This window comes from Schistocerca nitens, chromosome 6, assembly GCF_023898315.1.
Source record: "Schistocerca nitens isolate TAMUIC-IGC-003100 chromosome 6, iqSchNite1.1, whole genome shotgun sequence".
NCBI lineage: Eukaryota > Metazoa > Arthropoda > Insecta > Orthoptera > Acrididae > Schistocerca > Schistocerca nitens.
In genome coordinates, this window is record NC_064619.1 from 597,786,702 (window position 1) to 597,813,458 (window position 26,757).

Below are 26,757 nucleotides of genomic sequence, written 5' to 3' on the forward strand. Positions count from 1 at the left end.
TTATGGACTTGCTATATTGTCCGCAAGACTCTTCGATGGTGATTGTGCACCTGCACAGTCGCAACAGATGGCTGCTGGCCGTCTCTACATGGACTACAGTGGGTCTGCATCTTTGATGGCCCACCAATACCATTATTTCTACAAGGACTGCAGTGGGTCTGCACCTCTGGTGGCCCACCAATACCATACTCTCTGCCAAGACTATAGTGGGTCTGCTCTGTGATGACCTACCTACCAATATTCTTCGAAACTTCGAATGACTCTGATGTGGGTTTGCTCTGTGGTGGACCATTACCTGTCTGCATGTCAAGAGTCAGCACTGTCTTTCCGTTGGAAGGACAGCACTACTTCTTCAAGACTGCATGGAAATCCACTACTTCCATGTGCATTTTCTTTTACTGCTCAGACTATGAGAAAAACACTGCAATTTTACTGTGATGAATGATCAGGACTGTCTTTATGGACTGTGAGAAATTTTAGCTTTTGACCAACATTGTCTCGATAAGTGTGTGCATTTCATTTTCAAATCTGTATTGGCCACTGCCGAAAACAATTTGTAAAAATTTTTGTGGGGAGCATGGGGGCTATGTAAGTAGGCTGTTTAGGTTTTTTATATTGGTAACGCCACGTAGCGCTCTGATGAAAATCACTGGCTGTGCTGTGTGCAGTCAGTGGCTGGTTGGCATTGTTGTAATACTCGCCATTGTAGTGTTGGGCAGCTGGATTTTGACAGCGCGTAGCGTTGTGCAGTTGGAGGTGAGCCGCCAGCAGTGGTGGATGTGGGGAGAGAGATGGCGGAGTTTGGAAATTTGTAAGACTGGATGTCATCAACTGTTATGTATATTATGATTTCTCAACACTATTAAGGTAAATACATTGTTTGTTCTCTATTAAAATCTTTCATTTGCTAACTATGCCTATCATTAGTTAGTGTCTTCCGTAGTTTGAATCTTTTATTTAGCTGGCAGTAGTGGCGCTCGCTGTATTGCAGTAGTTCGAGTAACGAAGATTTTTGTGAGGTAAGAAATTTGTGAAAGGTATAGGTTAATGTTAGTCAGGGCCATTCTTTTGTAGGGATTATTGAAAGTCAGACTGCGTTGCGCTAAAAATATTGTGTGTCACTTTAAGCACAGTCATGTAAAATTTTTCTAAGGGGACGTTTCAGTTCTGCGCCCTCGGAGTGTGTGGTCACACGTACAGTACTGTGTTGCCAATCTCCTCCTCCCCCTGTTGTACTCACAGGACTTAGATTTTTACGTGGTTGGTTATATGCACACTCCTAACTCGTTGAGAGCGGTGTTAATGAATATGTGTACTCTAACGTCTGTTGTTCCTAAAAGAGTGATAATACAGTGGGGGCCTTTGTACCTAAAAGCACTCGGATGATCTAGTTTTCCATCTATCCTGCCTGTCTTTTCACGATATCCTAATATTATGTGGTTCATGTATTCTTCTCATCGACAAGTACAAAGAGGTTGTCGATAAATTCCACGTGATGTAAACGTTTTTTGAAACGACCATGACTGAATTTCGTTCGTGAAATGGTTGTATAAAAACCTCTTGGCATCATGTGCTTCAACACCAGAGCGTTGACTCCATAACTTTCCCTTTGTCGTCGATTCGTATGCACCACTCCTCATCCCACCACATTCGCATCATTCTTTTAAACATTGTATGATGTCGATGATGAAGAGATAGAGAATGTATATTGAAGAGGTAATTCAGTTTGTATAGGAAGATAAGAATTTAATAGTCAAGGCGAAATAGAATGTGATTGTATGGGAAGGAGCAGAAGAAAGGGTTACAGTAGAAAATGGGCTTTGCACTAAGATTGAGAGAGGGGAAAGAGCAATTGAGTTCTGCAACAGATTTCATCTAGCAATAGAGAATACTCTGTTCAAGAATCGTGAGATGAGGAGGTATACATGGAAAATGCCGGGAAAAATGGGTAGGCCTCAGTTAGGTTACATCATGGTCAGATTGATTCCGAAATCTGACAGTGCATTGTAAGATGTACCCAGGAGCAGATATAGCCTCAGATCATAACTTAATTGTGAAGGAGAGTAGCCTCAATTTCAAGAGATCAGTTACGAAGAACCAATGCGCGAAGAAATCGGTTATGGAAGCACTAAGGAATGAAAAGATACATTCGAAGTTCTCTGATAGTATAGACCCTGCAATAAGGAATAACTCAGGAGGCAGTTCTGTTGAAAAGGAATGGACAGCCCTGTAAAGGGCAGCCACTGAAGTTGGAAAGAAAGACGTAGGTACAAAGTAGGCAACTGCAAAGAAACTGTGTGTAACGGAAGATATACTCAAGCTGAGCAATGAAAGAAGGAAGTAGAAAAATGTCCAGGGAAATTCAGGAATGCAGAAATTAAGGTCACATAGGAATTACATAAATAGCAAGTGCAGAGAAGCTAAGGCGAAATGGATGCATGAATAATGTGAAAAAATCGAAAAAAAGTCAGTGTACGGAAGAGTCAAAGCAGCGTTCTCTGATAATTAAAAGTGATAACATTAAAAGTGCAATAGGAATTCAACTGTTAAAAGCACTGCAGATTGCAGGTAGGAGACAAGAGTGCATTGACGGTCTGCATGAGGCGCGAAGAGCTGTCTGATGTATCTGAAGAAATGAGTAGATATGAAAGAGATAGGGGATCCAGTATTAGAATCATAAATGAAAAGGGCTTTGGAAGACCTAAGATTGAATAAGGCATTGGCAAGTATATGTGGCAACATTGTATTTTTGACAACAAAATCCCCACTCCTGCTCTCTCCCCTCTCTAACTTATGAATTAGTGAAAATAAGACTCAGTCTGTACTGAGCTGCTGGATAAGAAGGGTGCAATGTACAGTCTTTTTCATATACAGGGTGATCCATTGATAGTGACCGGGCTAAATATCTCACAAAATACGCATCAAACGAAAAAACTACGAAGAACGAAACTCGTCTAGCTTGAAGGGGGAAACCAGATGGCGCTATGGGGGGCCCACTAGATGGCGCTGCCATTGGTCAAGCGGATACCAATTGCGTTTTTTAAAATAGGAACCCCATTTTTATTACATATGCGTGTAGTACGTAAATAAATATGAATGTTTAGTTGGACCACTTTTTTCGCTTTGTGATAGATGGCTCTGTAATAGTCACAAACGTATAAGTACGTGTTATCACGTAACATTCCGCCAGTGCGGAAGGTATTTGCTTCGTGATACATTACCCGTGTTAAAATGGACCGTTTACCAATTGCGGAAAAAGTCGATATCGTGTTGATGTATGGCTATTGTGATCAAAATGCCCAATGGGCATGTGCTATGTATGGTGCTCGGTATCATGGACGACATCATGCAAGTGTCCGGACCGTTCGCCGGATAGTTACGTTATTTAAGGAAACAGGAACTGTTCATCCACATGTGAAACGTCAGGCACGACCTGCAACAAATGATGATGATGACCAAGTAGATGTTTTAGCTGCTGTCGCGGCTAATCCGCACATCAGTAGCAGACAAATTGCGCGAGAATAGGGAATCTCAAAAACGTCGGTGTTGAGAATGCTATATCAACATCGATTGCACCCGTACCATATTTTCATGCACCAAGAATTGCATGGCGACGACTTTGAACGTCGTGTGCAGTTCTGCCACTGGGAACAAGAGAAATTACGGGACGATGACAGATTTTTTGCACGCGTTCTATTTAGCGACGAAGCGTCATTCACCAACAGCGGTAACGTAAACCGGCATAATATGCACTATTGGGCAACGGAAAATCCACGATGGCTGCGACAAGTGGAACATCAGCGACCTTGGCGGGTTAATGTATGGTGCGGCATTATGGGAGGAAGGATAATTGGCCCCCATTTTATCGATGGCAATCTAAATGGTGCAATGTATGCTGATTTCTTATGTAATGTTCTACCGATGTTACTACAAGATGTTTCACTGCATGACAGAATGGCGATGTACTTCCTACAAGAGGCACGTCCGGCACATAGCTCGAGTGCGGTTGAAGCGGTATTGAATAGCATATTTCATGACAGGTGGATTGGTCGTCGAAGCACCATATCATGGCCCGTAAGTTCACCGGATCTGACGTCCCTGGATTTCTGTCTGTGGGAAAGTTGAAAGGTATTTGCTATCGTGATCCACCGACAACGCCTGACAATATGCGTCAGCGTAATGTCAATGCATGTGCGAACATTACGGAAGGCGAACTACTCGCTGTTGAGAGGAATGTTGTTACACGTATTGTCAAATGCATTGAGGATGACGGACATCATTTTGAGCATTTATTGCATTAATGTGGTATTTACGGTAATTGCCCTGTAACAGCATGCGTTCTCAGAAATGATAAGTTCCCAAAGGTACATGTATCACATTGGAGCAACCGAAATAAAATATTCAAACGTACCTACGTTCTGTATTTTAATTTAAGAAACTTACCTGTTACCAACCGTTCGTCTAAAATTGTGAGCCATAGGTTTGTGACTATTACAGCGCCATCTATCACAAAGCGAAAAAAGTGGTCCAACTAAAACATTAATATTTCTTTACGTACTACACGAATATGTAGTAAAAAATAGGGGTTCCTATTTAAAAAACGCAGTTGATATACGTTTGACCTATGGCAGCGCCATCTAGCGGGCAAACCATAGCGCCATCTGATTTCCCCCTTCAAGCTAGACGAATTTCGTTCTTTGTAGTTTTTTCGTTTGATGCTTATTTCGTGAGATATTTGGCCCGGTCACGATCAATGGACCACCCTGTATATGCAGACTGTCCTACAGCTACCTCTACTCCCCCACTTGTGAATTGCTGAGAAAAGTTCAGTCTGCATTGAGCTCTTGGTGAAGAAAGTACTGTGTGTGTGTGCTCAGTGTGATAATTGACGAGATGTGGGCACTGATCATATTGGCGTTTAATAACCACATTACAAGAAAACATACAGTGATCATAGCTTCACACTTGATGGTTAGAAAGATTAGGTTATGGAGGAGCATAAAAAAACACTTTTCGCTATATAATTGCTATGCAGCAGAATGGCATGAAGACGCATTTCGCAACTCACATAGGCAGTAGCTGGTGCTCGAACTGTCGTCCTCCTCCTTTGAAATGGCTACTCGACCTGCCTCTTCCACTGTGCAAGGGGCGATTGCCACCACCAGCAGGTATGTAATATTATTCTTACATGCTGATTTTTTTGTAGATGGTAGCATACCCACAGTAGTAATATGCTGCACTAATAATGGTTCTCTCTGCAACCAAAGAGATGGGTCTTCAGTAGCCTGCCCTCATCCACAGCCCGAGACCAGCTGGCCTAGTTGACAACTCAGGCGCCAGAGGGTGATCGAGATTGTTATATCATGGGTGAAAAGAAGGCGGGAACCACGACGTCGGGGATATAAGATGAGTAAGGCAGCTCACTGGTCTCATTCAGTCAGTTGAAGGACTTTGAGGTAACGACTGGGATCGTCATCAGCCTCCGCCTCACAGAAGAAGCGTAAAAGTAGAACATGTGGTTTAGTGCCATGTCTTCTTTCAACTCCAAGTCTTTGTCTGTGGATAGTTATTGTTTCTTCTTCTTCGTTCAGCGACCTCTGGCTTGTCCAGAAGGGGAGCAACCTTCAGCTTGCAAAGTCCTGCAGCTACCACCAGCATGTCCGAGCCAGCAGTAGTCACTGTTGGCTCGTCGGGACCTGTAGTAATCTCCAGTCCCTATGGGGCAGCAACGACAGCAGGACCATTCGGATCCTGTAGTGGACATGATCAGCATGTTGGAGCAGGAGAATGTGCTGATATTATCCATCCCGCTCGTAGATTTGTTTTTCCCCCGCGCTGTTCGGGAGTGGAATGGTAGGGAGATTGTATGATTGTGGTTCGATGAACCCTCTGCCAAGCACTTAAATGTGAATTGCAGAGTAATCATGTAGATGTAGATGTATATGAAGATAATCTGCCAATCCCAACTCTCAGAAGAACTGTTCAGGAGGGCCTACAAAATACAGTGCAGGTCAGTGCTAGTCTCTGACATATGCACGATCCCAGAAGATTCCAGCGTTACTGCAAGGTCAGACTGTTGATGTGGTCGATGAGAGCTGCCGGTTCTTCCCAGTGCTCCACTGTTTTTCATTTCAACTTATAATTTAGCAACTAGCGGTTCAAGTGTATAATGTTGGTATAGAAGCATCAGTGGACAGTAACTGGCATATTGTATTAGAGATTGAAAATTGCTTCCAGAAGTGTTATCAAGTTCGGCTTATGGAATTGGATGGGACGAACTGTGTCATGTAGAAAATCAATAGATGACATCTGAGTATCGTCCATTTCATTCACCACGGGACATTTACTGTACTGGCCGGACACTATCTGTAACACCACTATACGATGGCATCGCACTCTTGATGAGATATGGAGGTCGATCAACTTATCTGCAACACTCGACGGTTACAAACCTGTTTGGGCTGTAAATTGTGCTATCCGTTGTGTCAGAAAGACGGAACAGATGGCTGCCTTGTGTTCAAACTTTGTATAAAGACACTGTGAACTACCTCTGTACATATAGTGTACACGCAAATGCTTTCGAACACTGCATAAATATGATGTCAAAAGAAGAGGCTACAGGAACACCCATCAGTTTGAGGGAAATACGCGCTTAATTCTGTGCAGAGAAGAAAGCATTTGCTAAAGGCTGTACAGGTGTGAAGATAAATAAACAACCAATTGATTATTTGGATGTAGTGACCCAAGTGTATGGTTGTTGAATAAAAATATTGTGTATTACTGCACACAGTGTTTTATTTTATTCGTATCTCTTATAATAATGTTACCGCTACCAGTATTTTCACTGCAACTTCTACAATACCACAGCAGCACTAAGCTATCTCCATCACCTCACCAGTTTCAGCGTCTTCAGTCTTCGTTAAACTGAGTAACTGACAAACTTTCATGTGTGTGTGTATTCCCTGCGACCATTGCAGCTCAGAGCTCAGTTGGTGACACACACACACACGCACACACACGCACGCGCGCGCGGATGGAGTCCACTTTAACCATGTATGTGCATTTTCAGAAACGCTGTTCCTGCTGCAAACAATACTGCAAAGAGTTGATGGTGTAACATACACGACATTGTCAGAGCCGTGAAATACCCCTGCCAGAAAAAGTAATGCCAAACATCGTGTTCATACTTGACGATGTTGCTGTGGAAAACTAGATCAGTTTCTATGATATCTCTGTTTCAGTCGTCATAGGGATGTCGACGTACTGTATTTGACTCAAACATATAAACATATTCCAGAATCCTGAACCAGTTGCTGAGGGATAATGGAAACCTCACTATAGCCTCCCAACAAGACAATTTGAATTCAAAGCACATTCACCAAGCTCATATAGGAACTGATATCAGATTCAACGAATTTGTAATGAAACTTGGACATTAATAAAGTGAATATATATCGCGATGTGGCGCACTTCGCCTAAGCGAATGAAATATTTATTCTGTGACTTAGAGTTGCTCCATGGCGAGCGAAGAAATGTAAGAAAATCGGATTGTCACTGGACTTTGTTACGAGACAGGATAACGAGAGGACGTGCAGGAAGTTTGTGCAATGAAACAGTTATTGTTAGCCCCCATATTGTATAAAGGACTTCTAACATTTGGTGGTCGATGTTTGCTGTACAACCAGCTTCAATAGTCCGCAGCTCGTGGTCGTGCGGCAGCGTTCTCGCTTCCCGCGCCCGGGTTCCCGGGTTCGATTCCCGGCGGGGTCAGGGATTTTCTCTGCCTCGTGATGACTGGATGTTGTGTGATGTCCTTAGGTTAGCTAGGTTTAAGTAGTTCTAAGTTCTAGGGGACTGATGACCATAGATGTTAAGTCCCATAGTGCTCAGAGCCATTTTGAACCAGCTTCAATAACATGGTCAAAAGCATAGAGAAAGTTTTCTCTGCTAAGACAAACTCATTTCATTCGCAGACAATCATCAAATGACGAAATGCGAATGGCAGTGTTACAATTCGGAAAGTTCCTATAGAAGTTTTCTTTCTCTTACATTTCAAGAATTTTATAGGCAACCATCGAAGTCGGCAGGTGCTTCTCAACCACGAGAGTAACTTGTCTAAGTACACGAAATTACGTACGTTAAGGGGATCGTCGACGCCCCACGGAATACTGTACTCGACTGACATACAAACAGAGACACTACACATACTAGTTTAATAACAACTAGTTTAATATTACCAGCTTCAAAAACATTAATTTATTCTTTTGAGCAGCATCCCTTATTTCACCCCCGTATGGGAGGAATTTCCGACAATCCTTTCTTGATCAATGCCTACTGTATAAGATCCACACACTATCCAAATTTCAGATTTCTATCCTTAGCGGCTAGAGCTGGGCGATAATGAGCCAATGCATCAGGCTGACCCTATTTCACTCCCTCAGGGGTGAAGAACACATTTTTTTTAAAAAATTTATAACTCAGAGGCCAAATTTAAGCTTTCACAGACTTAACTTTAAAAATGATTTCATATAAAAACACTTTCACAAAAAGTCTCTATCCCTTAGGGATTCAGTTTCCGGAAATGTTGAAACAAGTATTTGTTTATTTCTGACCAAGACACCAAATACCAATTATCGTAAGTCTAGCTTCAAAACTACACTAGTGCCGACACTTTTAAAAAAACGTTTATCCTCTATTTCAGTCCTTTATGGTTGGAAATTCGAAAAATCCTTTCTTAAACGACGCCTACAGTATAAGATCCACACCTTCACAAGATTTCAAGTTTCTATCCTTAGCAGTTTGGGCTGAGCGATGAGTCAGCCAGTCACTACATTGCCTTTTATATACGGAGTTTTAAGATGCTCGTTGATACTCTAAATTCTCATGTGCATTTCCCGTTAAAATGAAAATGGTGTGAGATATCTCAGACATGTTTGAGCATTTGTTGCAGACAGAGGCGAATCGATGCCCACACAACCTCCAAACCAATCACGGTCGAGAGTTTTACAATAGATATTTCAAGAACATGATGTGGCTGCGTGGAATACAGCACTAAGCAACATTCACCCATCTGAAGGTTAATATCATGCAACGTCTGAACAGAGCAATAAAAACTCAAATGTGACTGCATTTTAATCTTCGTGGTTCATACAAATGGATGGATACTCTCCCACAAATTGTTGCACAGCATAATCGAACCAAACATAGCACAATAAAAATGAGACCAGTCAATGTGCATGATAACGGACTCATTGTTATGGTATTAAAATATTTGTTCAACATAAACAGTAATTTTGTGACCGATTTGGTGCGTATCTCAAAACACAAGATGGAATTTGAGAAGTCATACCTCACAAATTGGTTTAGTGAGATATTCACAGTTTCTAGAGTGCAGAGAACAAGTCCCAGAACCTACATCATAAAGGATAGCAGTGGCACTGAAATTTCAGGACGATTTTACACAGAGAAATTGCAGAGGAGCTCCTAACCACATGTGTTGTTCATAGAGCGCATCGTAAGACGTCGAGGGAATAGAGCACTTGTTAAATGGCTTGGTTTTGCTGCAGCGCAAAACAACTGGATTGACGCTGACGATTTGCTATATAATGGAATGCACAGAGCACAACCAGCACAGTGGCATAACATGCACGATAGGAGATACATTGTAGGAGGTGATGGTATTCTCGACAAATTTCCAGGTGAATTGCACAAATGGCTCTGAGCACTACGCGACTTAACTTCTGAGGTCATCAGTCGCCTAGAACTTAGAACTAATTAAACCTAACTAACCTAAGGACATCACACACATCCATGCCCGAGGCGGGATTCGAACCTGCGACCGTAGCGGTCACGCGGTTCCAGACTGAAGCGCCTTTAACCGCACGGCCACACCGGCCGGCGAATTGCACATTCCATGGTTTAATTACCGCAGACCTGATAGAAAGCTTCAGAAACTATTTTGGCTCGTGTTGATAAGGGGATTATGCTGCTTGATGAGGCGCGTTTGCAACACGACATTGCATACGCAAAACCTAAAGATCTCCCAGGACGTCACGCTGCCAATCGATTTTGACAAAGCCAAGGGAACATGTTCAAGGAAGGATACTGATATCGGGCTGAGCACTGCAGCATTTATAGTTGATAAAACCATGAATGCTAAAATTAAGTTGGGCTTGGGTGTTAATTTCAAGCAAGTTACAAATGCCCCACGTCGCGCACTGAAGAAGAAAAATAAGGAGCCATGGCAGAGGTGTTTAAAAATCTATATCCTGACAGCGATATATGCAGCTAAAAGCGCCCAGAAGCACGAAGGACTGGTTAAAGCACCTCAGGTTCTGCCAATGTCCAAGACGTTAGGTGGAATCATCACCTTCCTCATTCCCGCCTCGTAGGTCTCTCAGCGATGGGCTCAGTGGGTGGTGGTGCATCGACTATTGCCGGATCAGTCAAGGGCACACAAAAATCCCTGGAGCAACTTCAGAGGGCAGGAAGACATAACTACATTGCTCTCCAGTATCAAAATTCCTTGGAGACAACGGGACTCAAAATTAAGTGGCTTAATGATTTACACAAGAGCTAAATATAAATTTCGTTGTATTATAGCCTCTAATACAATAAGCACGTGCTTAATACTCTTAATTTTTTTCGGAGAGAATGTTCAATATAATTTCATATCCTTCTAAACTACTTTACCGCGCATTGTTCTCCATGTAGTTGTTATTATGTCCCACAGTCCTTCATATTTCCGATAAATGACAAAAAATTTTGATATTGCTTGCCTGACTCTTGCACACATTTCATTCCTGGTTTTTCATCATGACGACAAGGATACACAAACAAAACAAAACAAATGAAAAGATCAAAAAATTGTGCACCAAGCCTAATGAGACGAAAGCGGCTAGCGCTTTTGCTGTCACACAAGGCGACAACAGCGCTGCGTAGCGGTGGCAATGTCATATCACCGTTACACGCGGCTACTAGAACTCAACGTGCTCAAATCAGTCGCCGCCAGTGGCACATTTAAAATTTTTGCGCCTCTGTGTACGCCACAATATAAGTTTTAAACAATGACTGCATAGTTTTTAAATCACAATGTATGCGCTCTAAGATGTTAAAAAAATCACTTTATAACGTGAAATTTTTAAAACAAATGTAAGCAATAAACAAAACACACACAGTCAGCAATGTTTGTGTCCGGCTTTGATGGCGGTAGAGTCGTTACTCATATATTCATTGTTGATACGATCATCTATCAGGAGGTCAGCTTCGCTGTGAAAACTGGAAAAGGCATCACTTAACATGTTCTGTGTCCGACAGCAGGAAAATGCTGCTAGTATCTGTGTCGCTGGAACTTTCAGATGACTTCCCGATGGCATTAATTAATTCGTAAAAACTATCTTCCAATACGTATTCGTTCTTCCTTGCTTCCTGAATAAAACTTTTTGTACTTGCCGCAACACTGCTCTAATTTTCCACAGTTACTTCAGAAACAGCGTAATATAAAGGCCTTTCCAATCCTGAAAGCGTGAATTTCTTGTTTTCTAGTGCTATGTACGCCTTTATTTTGGCCCATATCAGCTCGGTAGCATCGAAGTGACAACGATAGGGCGATAATCTAATTACAGAATGTCCGTGCCTGTTAGAAACTTCGTCTACAACTTATGTGAAGTGTTGTGGTTATGTTGTGACACAAGTTCTAATAGTTCCATTTTCCTCATTCCGTCAACGAATTTTATATCATTTTGTCTTAACCACTGTGTCATTTCTTCGTTTCTAGAAGATACCGTTGGGGCTTTGTCCTTTACAACAGTGTGGTACGACGCATTATTCAGTTTTTCATTTAGTTCATGTTTGCTCTTAATGCGGCCACAGTCCTCCCAACTACCTTATTAACTGAAATAACAGGCCCTCCATTCTCCCTTTCCATCTCAGAATATTGTCTTATGCTGCAGACGTATTGACGTGATCATCCTCGCAATAGTATGATTTGTTCGAGATGGTTCTGAACTTGGTCCCACAGTGGCTATTTCGTTTATCACCATCTGTGGAGTGTGTGTTTTAAGTGGTTTTCATGCAAATTTGAACTTGTCTTAGGACATATTGACCGCTTTGGGACTGGTTGCGGTTGTGTACGCGCGCGGCAGCCGCAGAGTTAATGGTTTAATCATTAGTTACGGTAGGATTTGGTATGTTTATTTAATGTTGAAAGTGCCTTAAGGCAACTGGAAGTAATCTCTAAGTTTCCTACTAATTTACTGGGAGACGGGTAATGTTAGAGTATTGCTCCATAAGAATTTGGGGATATGCTTATTATATATTTCAGTGTGGCTGTGATTTGACTTTGTTTTCATTGCGCCGGCCGGAGTGGCCGTGCGGTTCTAGGCGCTACAGTCTGGAGCCGAGCGACCGCTACGGTCGCAGGTTCGAATCCTGCCTCGGGCATGGATGTGTGTGATGTCCTCAGGTTAGTTAGGTTTAATTAGTTCTACGCTCTAGGCGACTGATGACCTCAGAAGTCGCATAGTGCTCAGAGCCATTTGAACCATTTTTTTTTCATTGCAATCTATTTGTGCTGCAGGCCATTTGTTAAGTCAGCTCGTTTCCTGGCGTCGGTGTATGAAATAGCCGCCAATAGTAGCACTGACCATCCAGATATACGCTGTTGGTGTACAATAACGATTGTCATTGTTGAATCATCAAATACAACTTTTCCCTTTATTGCCACACTACATTTTATCACAAATTGAAACATACGTCTTTATCATTGTTAGCTACTTTAAATTATTGATCGTACACGGCCAGTATTGTGATGTAATTGGACATTTATGTTTCAGTCCGTTAATAATATAGTACTACCACCTGCTAAAAAAATCAAATGGTTCAAATGGCTCTGAGCACTATGTGACTTAACATCTGAGGTCATCAGTCCCCTAGAACTTAGAACTACTTAAACCTAACTAACCTAAGGACATCACACACATCCATGCCCGAGGCAGGATTCGAACCTGCGACCGTAGCGGTCGTGCGGTTCCACACTGAAGCGCCTAGAACCGCTCGGCCACTCCGGCCGGCTGCCACCTGCTAAAACAAGAAGTGAAAGTAGGAGAATTATTTCGTAATTACTTGCAAGTACGTAAATCAGTTAAAAGGCTTGACAATATTGCTTGGACAATACATGAATGTAGTTAGTCTCGTGAAATCTAAGTGTTACGGACTTTTCCACTTAACTCTAATGTCCTTCGAATGAATTACGTTATCATCTCAAAAGAACCCATTTCTGTTATCAGGTGACTACCAAGTTTGTTCGTTCACTTATCACAAAAGTAAGAATAAAGTTATCAGAAGCAGCGCACTGAGATCCGAGATGTATGACAGAGTTCAATGTATTTGTTTTCAGGCATGTGCACGTACAGGACAGACTTTAAGAAGTGTTTCCTGAAATCTATAGCAGAACACAGTGTTTCAGGTAGGATGCAACACATTGCAATAGACACGTATGTACTGTTCTCTCCATGTTGTGCTTGTGAACAGCAGTTCACAAAGGTTTTGCTGTGATTAGTATGGGTTCCAATACGTTTTCAGCTCATAAATCGATAGGAAAACCATCAAAACAGCCACAAAGGGTTGGTTTTTCCGAAGGTAGTACTGTGTCCGTCCGGATAGTGCGTAACATCTGCATAACGTGAGGAGACGCTTACTTCAGCAACAAAACAGGTATCGCCATCTTAATCCTGTGTGGAAATACAGGTTGATCTTGGGCTTTTTAATAGCAAGTCACTTCATAGTTGACAGTTTAACAGTCTGTGGTTGCAGCATGTCTTCGACACAATTCTCTGCCTATAACACAGCGGCTACTTTAGACGTTTTGTAAACACAAAACAGCTCTAGTTGCAATTTTGTTTATTTTCACGGCAATTTTTGAGCAGCGACTGTTTGTCAACAAATTTATTGAAAATTGTGCCTACTGAAAATACAGAACAATTGCTTATACATGTGTGACCTGTGAATCTAAAACCTAACTATTGCGTTTAGTGAAATACATTTCCTCATGGACTGCTTTTATTTAAATATTGTTTTTTTGTTGTTATGGTGATGTATGTGCTATTTATGTTTTGTGTTATACGTATGATTATTTTAAAAGATATGGATGCGCAGCTGTTAGTATCCTGCAGCCTTACAGGGAATCTGCAAGTTGTGGGAAGTAGTTAAATTACGTCTTTGGTCGTTATTGCTTTGTTTCAGCGATATTAACTGTTGCGCCAAATGTGGTTAGCAATTAAGATTATCCCAAATTGTCGACGTATAAAATCAGCAGTTGTGAAGGCACTGTTGATATTGAGTTGTATTACTTTTTTTCTTTTCTTTTCTCATTTTACATCACAGAAATATAGGTACATTACACTTTTCTTAGCCGGTTTACGTGTTCGTTTTGTAATAAAGAGTACTATAACCATTCATCACTTTTATTATGTTAGGCCATATATTGATTATTAACATGTTTACTTTTGGCTGGGCAATATTTTGATTGCATTAAATATTTGTGGTATCTATATTAATTGCAATGAATAAAATGAACTGTCATAGGAGATGGAGAGAGCGAGTACTAAATCGACAGTCGGAGAGTTGAACAGTAAGTGTATGTGTGAGAGAGAGGGTTCGCGTGAACGCGCAGAGACAGTAGCATGTCGAAGTCGTGTCGGAATGAACCGTACGCCAAGTAGAGCCCAACATCTACATTCTGAATACAGGATGGACTTAATATTGCCATGAACATTGTATGAAGAAAATGTCAGATAGCTTCAAATCGTATGAAAGGCTAAAAGCTAAGCTAACAATCTATATGCGGGGTTGCATTCGCTCTTGTGACGTAAGTGGCGAAATACTGATGTTATGTATTTTTCATTTACAAGCTAATGCGGTTTCGCTCGCTTAAGACCATAAAAGTAGTTATTTAAAGGGTGTTCTCAATGTGAGTTCACGGATGTGACTTGTGAGGCAAAACGAGACGCAATACATTTTCATATCCGGCAACTTGCCGTGATTCTGCATACTTTAAAAACTGTAAACCTGACATGTGGCGGACGAATCTATATCCTTCGTACATCCATAGTTGAAATGGAGGACAGTGGGACGTCAGCTGGTATAAATTTATATTAAAAAATGAAGAAATTCCTCCAGCTGTATTTAAGGTGTCGATTTTATTTTGGCAACCAGTTTCAACGTTGTAACAACGTCATCTTCAGGCCCATACACTTGTTGACGTCAACTGCGTCCGGCTGATACTAGAAGTCAGTGGTGAGAATTCGGACGTGCTCCGTGTGGAAGGTGGTTAGTAACTAGTATGAAGTTTCACTTCACTGACTTCTAGTATCAGCCGCACGCTGTTGACGTCAACAAATGTATGGGCCTGAAGATGACGGTGTTACAATGCTGAAACTAGTTGCCAAAATAAAATCGACACCTTAAATACAGCTGGAGGAATTTCTTCATTTTTAATATGAATCTATATCCAGCGGGAGTCAGAGGAGGAATATTATATCCACCGTATGGATTATGCATACGTCAAGGTGCACATATATATTTTCATATTAATGAACCATTTACAACTTCGCCAAATGGCCTAGCTCAGACGACGCAGGAAGGCATCATCCAGCAAGCACAAATAAGCAACATTATATTTTCGCGTCACTATAAAGCTCTCTCTCCGCAAAAGCTCTGCAAACCGGCCAAGTAACTGTTAACGTAATTTTAATTACACTGACTTCATCAAATACGTGCCGTTCAATAAATGTAGTTACATGCTAACTAAGTTCAAGTATTTGTCTTCACTTAAAACTTCCGGGCTGATAGGCCGTGGTCGAAGTATAAAACTCTCCCCTGACGTTTCGTCTCCGACTGCGGGAGACATCTTCGGAGATACAGCAGCGAACTGTTAGCCACATAGTTCCCTACCACTACTATTTCTAATCTTTGCCTGTTTTTCATTTGTTCGGCATTATATGTGCCTCTACGTGTTTTTCTGGGGTATGTGCACCGGTATGTACGTGTTGGATAATGAGGGACAATTTTACGTGTTTGCAAGTTGATTTTTATGAAACTTGGCGAGTTGTGGGTCCGCCATTAGGTTTCTGGCTCCGATCAATCAGTACAAAGTACGTTATTTCTAACTGATGTAATTGATAACGTTACGATGGTAGGAACTTACGTTTACGTTCTGATCCTCGTTTTATTGCAACATTCCCCAAGGCATGAGTTTACTTAGATTTTGAATTATCTAGGGGCTATGTTACGATCTACTTAACTTATTTTATCAAAGGATTACGATTGCAATATTTTTTGGATTTTGCTTATTACTTGTGAACATAACTTTTACAGTATCTGGTATCAAAACGGGATTTTCCTGTTCTCCAGTGCTCAAATGTTACTTCATTACAGTTCTGAGATAAATACTTTGGCTTACTCATGCTATAAATTCGGTAGTTTACTCACCATAAAGTTTCTTTACATAAGACTCTGGAATAACCAGGTTTGAAGTTTAATATCGTCAGAGCCACTTCCGTTACACAGTATTACAATGAATGACAATAAGAAGTAATACAATAACCACTGGTATAAACTATTAATTAGGTATTATGATATTCTGAGATTACCTTTTTTAGCAAAAATCTATCTGAATTGTTTTACTTGAGCTTTTGCCATCAGTTCAAGAACCTTTGCGTCCATAATTCTAACCACATCGCAAGTGGGATTGATTCTGTCGACTGAAGGAAACAAGAGTTAAAATTTTAAGCCGAGCCTCGAAGGGTTTCAGTTCTAATGCGGAGACAACTTTTATACGATGATTACTCACTAGTCGAACTGCTTCTGGAAATAAACCAAACTGAAAGTCCTAAAATAATCGTCCACCAAACAACTACAGTGTTATTTAACGTTTAAAGGCCATCTTCACGGCCTCTGCCACAGTTAGCTGCAGCAAGAAACGAAACGGAAGGCTGAAAACAACGCCAACAACGCCCGCAATAAGTCACGAGGAAAGTAAATATAGGTCACGAAAGCTCACAATATTACTAATTATTAGCTTTATTTATCTCTTTTAATAAGCAAATTGTTGCCTGTCACTTTCAGTCTCCTGCGCTGATTTTTACCTAATGTCTATAAAAATGGAGTCATTTTGTAAGAAAATACGAAAAACTTTCTTCAGTTACAGGCACATCTTATACACACTCCGCGTCGAAGTTAATAGACCGTTTATACGTTCTGAGAACGAATAAAGTTACGTAACTCTCTCCTGTTTTGTGTAGAGTTGCGATATAAATGGTTTTCTACTCTTAAATGCATAGTTTCCTTTGTTAGTTGTTTATTTATCCAGTTATCATTTTACATTAGTAGTAGGCGTGTCAGCTGAACACAGTAATGAAATGTAATTAACAAGTTGCACATACCGTTGCAGTTATCTATTGAAATTAATGTTAAACTATTTACCGACAACTCACCAAGAGTTGCCATCATTGCACACTTTAGACTCTTGATTTGGGACTGACAGCCGGCCGCGGTGGTCTAGCGGTTGTAGGCGCTCAGTCCGGAACCGCGCGACTGCTACGGTCGCAGGTTCGAATCCTGCCTCGGGCATGGATGTGTGTGATGTCCTTAGGTTAGTTAGGTTTAACTAGTTCTAAGTTCTAGGGGACTAATTACCTCAGAAGTTGAGTCCCATAGTGCTCAGAGCCATTTTGAACCATTTTTTTTTTTGGGACTGACATAAGGTCCACAATAATATTCCTGCCTCACCATTTAAATATTTTTGTATTCAAACTTGTCTGAAGAACTGAGGCACCATTGCTCTATATCGAACAAGTTTTTAATAGATCGATCTTAACTGCAATCGACAATTTGCACTTTCGTGTACCTGTTGCATACAATGCGTAATCTTAAGTGAGTTTCACAATTGGAAGGCACTGAAATGTAATTTTAAACGCGTGAATACTTACTTTCACACGCACGTAATTATTAAGAACGAACTTCTGTCAACAGCAATCATCTGAGGCCACATTCCGTGTCGGTGGACGCTACTGTTATCGCGCGAAATGGCTCCCAAGCACTCACGAGTGCGTTGCATATGGCGGCTAGCGCATGGCGTTGTTTACTTCACCTCGCAAGATTTCGTCGGAATTCATGGTGTTTTAAAAGAGTGCCGCATTTCCCTACGAGTGTCAAGTACCTTTAGAGCGTTGTTGCTTCTCGTGTAACACAGTGACCGTGCTCTACCGTCGTCTACAGCGCAAAACTGTCTAAAAACAGCTGTGTGGCCAGCTGGCAACGCGCCGGAATCGCAGCAGACCTTGGATGACGTCACTAGCTGTGGCAACGGTTCCCGCCACAGCGGACGCGCCGGGATCTGGGTAAGTGCGGCGGTATGAGATCCGCAAATGTCTGCGTAACCCTCTGAGTACTAATGATTACTACAGTTGTTTCCGCCTGAAACCACCATTTTATTACTTTGTAGTTTGAAGTACCAGTGCCTTTCGCATGAAACCGCCGATGCTATTGCAAGACAGAGACATCTAACGGTACCCTGATACACTTCTGCGAATACAGTGCATTGTAGCAGCAACTTTACAATGTTGTGCTACGTCATTACAGGAAACTGTGACGTGTTTTTTTTTTCTTTTTGTAGTGATCATATTAAGGAGATGATTAGTATATCTAAAGTTATACAGTGAGTCCAAAAAGTATTCGAGTAGCTGCATATCTTTTAGAAAACAAAGTCTGTGTAACATGAAAATAAATGTATACAAAATCTAAAGAGCCAGTCATGTAAGAAGTACCTCAGTAAGTCACTTTTGTTGAAAAGCAACGAAAGAAATACTTCTAAATCGACAGTAAGGTTAACAAATTAGAAATGTAATACAAGAGCTAGTTCATAAAGTATTCGTCCACCATCTGGACATGCCGAAATTCTACGCGCACTGATTAAACTATAACGCTGAACCACGGCACACACTAGAGTCAACCGTGCTCGGCCCCATTTTATCGCCTGTGTGGCTCTGAAAGGCGCCGATACAGCAATTACCGCTATGGGACGTAAGGGTAGTGAGACAACGCTGATCGAAGGGAAACTTATTCTGCGCTTACATAATGAGTTTGAATCTTCTTACCAGATTGGTAAAGTAGTCTATAAACCTAGGTCGACGGTTCAGTCGATAATAGGTCGATTTTACGCAAATCATTAAGAAACCAACCACGTACCGGACGCCCTCACACTTTGACTGATGCAGACGTGAGATTTATCGTGAGGGAAATGAAGAAGAAATCTAAAATCAGCGTTCCTAAGTTAGCTAGGACGTTAGAGGCTAGGGAAAGAAGGTATGTGCCAACGCAATCAGAAATATCAGGGTCGGGTTGCGCGCAGGAAACTTTGGGTTAGAGAACAGAATCGAAAGAAATTTCATTTTGCGGTGGAACATAGAGTCTAAAAGGAAGACTTCTGGAATAGAGTAATATTTTCTGATGAGAGTAAATATAACGTATTCGGGTCGGATGGCAGGCGAATGGTGTGGCATAAGAAAAATGTGCCAACGCTTCAACACAGTGGTGGCTCCCTGATGGCGTGGGGCTGTATGAGTGCTGCAGGTGTTGGAAAATTACATTTCGTAGAAGGTAAAATGAATCAACATTTTAGTCAAAATTCCAGCCTCTCTGACGGCAGACTAGATCAAGTCGATGCCCAGACGACTACAAGCAGTAATAGCTGCATGGGGAAACTCCACTAAATATTAATTTTCGTAATTGAAATCATATTTTCAGATTGTAAAATTTTAATAAATATGAATGAGCGATTACTTTTTGTAGTAGCCTTTGAATAAATTTTCCATTTTGTCGAATTTGTTATCGCTATGGGTGTTCAAATGGTTCAAATGGCTCTGAGCACTATGGGGCTTAACATCTGAGGTCATCAGTCCCCTAGAACTTAGAACTACTTAAACCTAACTAACTTAAGGACATCACACACATCCATGCCCGAGGCAGGATTCGAACCTGCGACCGTAGCGGTCTCGCGGTTCCAGACTGAAGCGCCTATAACCACTCGGCCACTCCGGCCGGCGCTATGGATGTATTTATTTCGTTGTCCATCAATAAAAATGACTTACTAAGGTTCGTTGCATAAGACTGGATGTTCACATTTTAAGTTCCCGTCCTTTCACGTGACTATATAGTTTTTTTAAAAAAAAATTACATAGAAATGAATAGTTTTTGGACTCACTGTAAGTCCTGGAAGGCTTTCGTGATGTCATGCTCTAGTTAAATCTTCTTGGTTTACAAGCCGCGTCGCTTCAAATAAAGCGCTCTAGCTTCCGATAGCTGTCTATGCCATTGTCTTCTCAATGACTGCCACGGCTGGCAGGGTGTTCTGCTTATATAGATGCAATGTCAATGTCGGGACCTTCCAGAGAGGATCCGGAGTCATACGTGCGTAGAAGGCAAGTTGGACAGTTAGTAGCGGATCAGTCCCGTCGCGGCACCGACTGACGTCACATGCCGCGAGGGGCCGGCGACACGTTTGAAACTTCCGCTCCTGCCTCCCTACAAGCGTCAAGCCTACGTCTTTGCTTTCGCTCAATGTCCAGAGCCCGTCCCCATGGCCTGCTAAGTGCGTACTCCTGGTATCTGTTAAAACAGTTGCTGTTGATTCTTATTCGGACCGCTTCTTTTGTAACAGAATCCAAATATAACGGTGTTGTTTGGACAAAAACTCTCGGTTTTCGAGTAGTATTTTAGCCCAGTTTCTAGACAATGTTCAACCGTGGCCGACTTGTCAAGTTCCCTTTGTCTGATATGTCACGAATGTTCTGCACAACGCTCAGGAACAGTGCGAATAGTTTTAACGTATGTAAATGCTACCACATTCACGGGGGCACTATACAGGGTGTAAATTTTAATTTGACAAATCAAATAACTCGAAAAATAAGCTTCTCACGAAAAGTTGATTACTTTCGAGTGGGACATCTGCTGGTGCTAAGATTAGCCCGCCACGCCAGCCCCCTGGGGGTGGGGCTGCAGGCAACTTTAAACTTACAAATGGGAACCCCCATTTTTTTATTGCAGAATATGCCAGGAACTCGAAAACCTATGTTGTCTTTAACGGGATGTAACATACCTCTTATCTTGGAGACGGGTCCGAACACTGGTCTCTGCACGTGTCTCTTCAGCACGTATCCTGTCTTGCTAGCAGTTCCTCCGCAGTATGGAGGGAATGCAGCTAGCTTGGTCCCTTCCGCCGATTCAAGAGATGTCTTTCGGCAGTGGCACCTGAAAACTCGGTTGTTTCGTTCGAAGTGACGCGGCTTGTAAACCGATAAGAATTTATTATATCTAAAGTTATTGTAACATAAATCTGAGTGTGTACTGCAGCTTTTGTGAGTGGTTTCGAAATGAAATCATTGGAACAACACGTACTTTTGATACAGATTTATTAAATTTTAGGTAAAATTTTTGCTTATTATTTACAACTGCAATTTGTTTTATGAATTATAAGTTCATGGAAGTTTCGAGATGGGGATTGTGTCTAGGACTAATCCGAAATTACTTTCAAATATATCTCATGAAATGATGGGTGGTTGAAAACTGTAAATGCCAAATGTATCAAAGTGAAACCACCTTGTTAAAAACATTAATTGTTAATTTTTTGCCAGTTTCTTCTTGAATCGGTTAATTTTGTGAAAAATTTTTATATTAGCTTGTAAGTAGGCTGTTTAGGTTTTTTTATTGGTAACGCCACCTCTGTATGAAAATCACTGGCTGTGCTGTGTGCAGTCTGTGGCTAGTTTGCATTGTTGTCTGCCATTGTAGTGTTGGGCAGCGGCAGCTGGATGTGAACAGCGCGTAGCGTTGCGCAGTTGGAGGTGAGCCGCCAGCAGTGGTGGATGTGGGGAGAGAAGTGGCGGAGTTTTGCTATTTGTAAGAATTTGTTATGAACTCCTATATATATTATGACTTTTGATGATTATTAAGGTAAATACATTGTTTGTTCTCTATTAAAATCTTTCATTTGCTAACTATGCCTATCAGTAGTTAGTGCCTTCAGTAGTTTGAATCTTTTATTTAGCTGCCAGTAGTGGCGCTCGCTGTATTGCAGTAGTTCGAGTAACCAAGATTTTTGTGAGGTAAGTGATTTGTGAAAGGTATAGTTTAATGTTAGTCAGGGCCATTCTTTTGTAGGGAATTTTGAAAGTCAGATTGCGTTGCGCTAAATAATATTGTGTGTCAGTTTAAGCACAGAAAATCTTGGTTACTCGAACTACTGCCATACAGCGAGCATACAGGTTAAATAAATAAATAAAATAAAAAATAAAAACTACTGGCAGCTAAATAAAAGATTCAAACTACTGAAGGCACTAACTACTGATAGGCATAGTTAGCAAATGAAAGATTTTAATAGAGAACAAACAATGTATTTACCTTAATAATCATCAAAAGTCATAATATATATAGGAGTTCATAACAAATTCTTACAAATAGCAAAACTCCGCCATTTCTCTCCCCACATCCACCACCGCTGGCGGCTCACCTCCAACTGCGCAACGCTACGCGCTGTTCACATCCAGCTGCCGCTGCCCAACACTACAATGGCAGACAGCATGCAAACTAGCCACAGACTGCACACAGCACAGCCAGTGATTTTCATACAGAGATGGCGTTACCAATAAAAAAACCTAAACAGCCCACTTACAAGCTATTTTTTTGTTTATTAGTGGGGCTCGAAGGGTTAACATCTGCAGGAACACTCTGACCCACATAGGGTTCACGTCACATTATTTTATAGTTCACTTTATTGTCTCCAGGATATTGCCAGGAAAAACATTGCACGTTATCCTGTGTGCAGAGGCCTTCAAATACACAGAAACAAATTTCGCGTGTGCCTTAGCGGTGATCGATAGTGCAACAATCTTCCATGATCCGCAGCACATGGTAGCACATCTAACATTTTAGCCTCGTATATCCTTTCACCCCGTCCGAAGACTGGTTTGATGCATCTCTCCACGCTAATTTGTTCAAGGGCCTCCCACTCTGTATAGCTGTTGCAGCCTGCATCCGTTTGAACATAGTAACAAGAATATTTTGAAATAACGACAAACAAGTATCCGTAATCTTATCAACCACTCAGATTAAGACGACAGTACTGTGTCAGCAAAGGTACGTATTAATTATCTTGTTGACAGTAGCAATTCTCATGCACGATTTTCGGCAAAACACATTTTTTTTTTCATTCATTCTCTTATGTAGACACGATCCCACGCCATCTATCTTTTATTTCTCGAAGTGCAAGAGTTAAAAAAATTGCATGTTGTTCTGAAGTACATAGACTGACAGCATGTTATCTTGCTTCGTTAGTTTGTTTTGTTTGATGTGCTCTTATAAGGAGATCCCACCATAAGTCGTTCTCTGATGCAATCGGAACTTAGCAGGGCGGAAGAAGGATGAAAATAACGACACAACTATTTTGACTTCGGGGCCAACACTCCAGACTTTCCGAGAAAATGACGGTGAAAGTTTCTTTGCCAATGCATCAGCCATTTTGCGCTGCGTAAGTAAAAGTGAGCTCGTTGGACAGTGGCTAGGAGCGTAGCTGTGAATTGTTGCGCCGCCAGTTCAAATACAATCTTATGTTAATTATTCTCGCATTTCTTGTCGCAGAGGTATGACGTCAATATTTTTATGACATAGCAAATACAGTGGAATTTTGACAAAAGAGCTAAGCATTTCAAATGTTATTAAAAATACCTTCTATAATCCGAATTCACGCTGATTAACAGTTTAAAGAAAACTCTTACCAACTGTGCTTGTTTCTCTCTAATAAGGTCCTCGAGAAGCAGCCGCAAAGTCAGGGGAGCTCACAAAATAAACTTAAATAATTTTGGAGAAAATTATCCGACATGACCTGAAAATGCTGCGGTTTCTCTTCATAATTGGCTAGTGGGAGGGGCAAAGCGATTATTTCTTATACGCTGTGCTATATGTCAGTGAAACTGGAACACCGACATCTTCATTAAATGTAATCCCGCCAATGTGTATGTCTTTTATGTCAACCCTGCGGCGTACACTTTTAATGACACGTGATGAATAACAGGTACCGATTACAGAAGTGCCCTATATTTGTCGCACAACAAAGGGAACTCACAAGTGGAAGCGACGCAATTAACATGAACAGCTAGGTCCATAATCAGCTGCAGGCTGCGGCTTTCGAGAAAGTGCTTCGATACGCGTAATTTGCCGCGAAATTAGCGCCAGATCGCGAGACGTTTAGCTACACCGTCGAGGATATTTTCCTAATATTCAAAAAATATGACAGTGCCTTATGTGACTTAGCACTTTGCTCGTGGTGGTCCGAATTTTTATGCTTTTTGAGTGGCAGCACTGGTTCTCTTGAAGCGTAAAAGTAAAATTCAAAGGAAAGAAAATGAAACATTTAACTTTTTATCGTTAATTATGTAAGATGATATAACTTATGTGATAAGAATATCTATTCGTATAATGATTTGAAGAGATCATTGTTTCTGTCATTTCACGATATCACGGCTTGGTCCATAATTCTTTTGTCATTTCACGATATAAAAAAACATTGATTTTACCTACATCCGGGACAGCACAAGAGAAAATAAAAAAAATAAAAAACCAACTTCAGACTTGATTTGAATGTGTACTCCTAGGCATTTTTGTGCACAAAGAGCACTCTACGGCTTTGACCCCTTATCTAGCTTGCATTTATCTTGAATCTCTCGCCCAGCTCAAAGTCCCAAGCGACTGGAAAAAAGCGTTGGTGACTCCAGTATATAAGAAAGTAAAAGAACGGACCCGCAAAATTACAGACTAATACCCATAACTTCTGTTTGCTGCAGGATCCTTGAACATAATCTCAGTTCGAATATAATAAACTGTTTTGAGAACGAGAAGCTTATGTCCACGAATCAGCGTGTCTTTAGACAGCATCGCTCGTGCAAAACTCAGCTTGCCCTTTTCTCCCATGATGTACTGAGAACCATGGATGAAGGGCAACAGGCAGATTAAATATTTCTAGATCTCCGGAAAGCATTTGGCATGGTGACCATTGCAGGCTCCTAACGAAGATACGAGCATAGGGAATAAGTTTGCAGATAAGTGAGTGTCTCTAAGACCTCTTAAATAATACAACCCAGTATGTTGTCCTCGACGGCGACTGGTCATCAGAGACAAGGGTGTCGTCATGAGTGCCCCAGGGAAGTGTGATAGGACCGCTGTTGTTCTCTGTATACTGAAACACGTATGTTCTGTAGCAGCGATGGCGAGGCATGACAGAATCTCTGACCAGAGAGTTATTTATCGTTGCTAGTCTGCGCTTGACCGCGCGAGTTGTTCAGTTGGAGTGTATTAGCGCGCGAGAGACAGTCGCAGTTGCATGTAGGGAGTCGGCAGTTGCGGTCGAGTTGCGAGAGAGTTCAGTTGTACGTAGCGAGTCGCGAGAGCATGTAGTAGCGCGCGAGAGACAGTCGCAGTTGTGTGTGAGGAGTCGGCGGGCGTCGACATGGCCCTGTGGTCAAGATTCAGGACGAGGTGTATTTTTTAAATAAGGTAATGAAGCAGCATTGCGCACATCTGAGAATGTAATGTATCTTAACTGTAATTAAGAATTCAAGAATAATAATTTTGTTTTCAAATCAAGCATTTTAACAAATCAAACATTTTATTGAAAGAAAATTTCCCATGCATTTCCTTAAAGAAAAAATTTACTTAAGTTCAAAGAATTTTTGCGATGCATTTCCTCCAAGCTATGGCGAAAATAAGAGCAGATGCAGTTTTACTGAGGTAAGAATTTGAGTTTAATTAGGGCCTAAGATCGACATTTCGGTCTATTTGCGTTTTCATTGTCACTGAGATTTCATTTTTTATTGAATTGACATTCATTTTTGTGGGGAGGTTACAATACATAAATGATTTGGAGGACAGGGTGGACAGCAATCTGCAGTTATTTGCTGATGCCGCTGTGGTGTGCGGTAAGGTGTCGAAGTTGAGTGACTGCAGGAAGGTACGAGACGACTCAGACAAAATTTCCAATTGATGTGATGAATGGCAGCTAGCCCTAAATGTGAAAAAATCTGTTAATGCGGATGAGTAGGAAGATCAAACCTGTAATGTTCGGATACAGTATTACTAGTGCCCTGCTTGACACAGTCAAGTCGTTTAAATATCTGGGCGGAACGCTGCAAAGCGATATGACATGGAACAAGCACGTGAGAACTGTGGCACGGAAGGCGAATGGTCGACTTCGGTTTATTGGGAGAACTTTAGGAAAGAGTGGTTCACCTGTAAAGGACGCTGGTGCGACCTGTTCGTAAGTATTGCTCCAATGTTTGGGATTCGTGAACGGTCGGCTTGAAGGAAGACATTGAAGCAATTCAGAGGTGGGCTGCTACATTTGTTACTGGTAGGTTCGAACAACATGTACGTGTTACGGAGATGCTTCGGGAACTGAAATGGGAATCCCTGGACAGAGGGCGACGGACTGTTTGAGAAACAGTATTGTGAAATTTTAGAGATCCGGTATTTGAAACTGACTTACTAACGATTCCACTGCCGCCAACATACATTGCGCGTAAGGACCACGAAGATACGAAAAATTACGCCTCATACGGAGGCATACAGACAATCGTTTTTTCCTATTTTCGACTGGAACAGAAAATAAAATGACAAGTAGTAATATAGGGTACCCTCCACCAAGCACCGTAC

At 41.4% G+C, this 26,757-nt stretch overlaps 1 protein-coding gene across 2 annotated transcripts in view; it reads left to right on the forward strand.

Moving 5' to 3' along the window:
* The first annotated feature begins 13,368 nt into the window (after positions 1-13,368).
* LOC126262904 (monocarboxylate transporter 1-like) overlaps positions 13,369-26,757 on the forward strand; it is a 116,666-nt gene continuing 103,277 nt past the window's right edge. The window contains exons 1-2 of one of the 2 annotated variants that reach the window (XM_049959808.1): positions 13,369-13,465; positions 13,582-13,713. The gene's annotated coding sequence lies outside the window, so the exon portion shown is untranslated. Of the gene's footprint in view, positions 13,466-13,581; positions 13,714-18,031; positions 18,399-26,757 lie in introns of those variants that run through there. The other variant, XM_049959807.1, reaches the window with a different exon arrangement.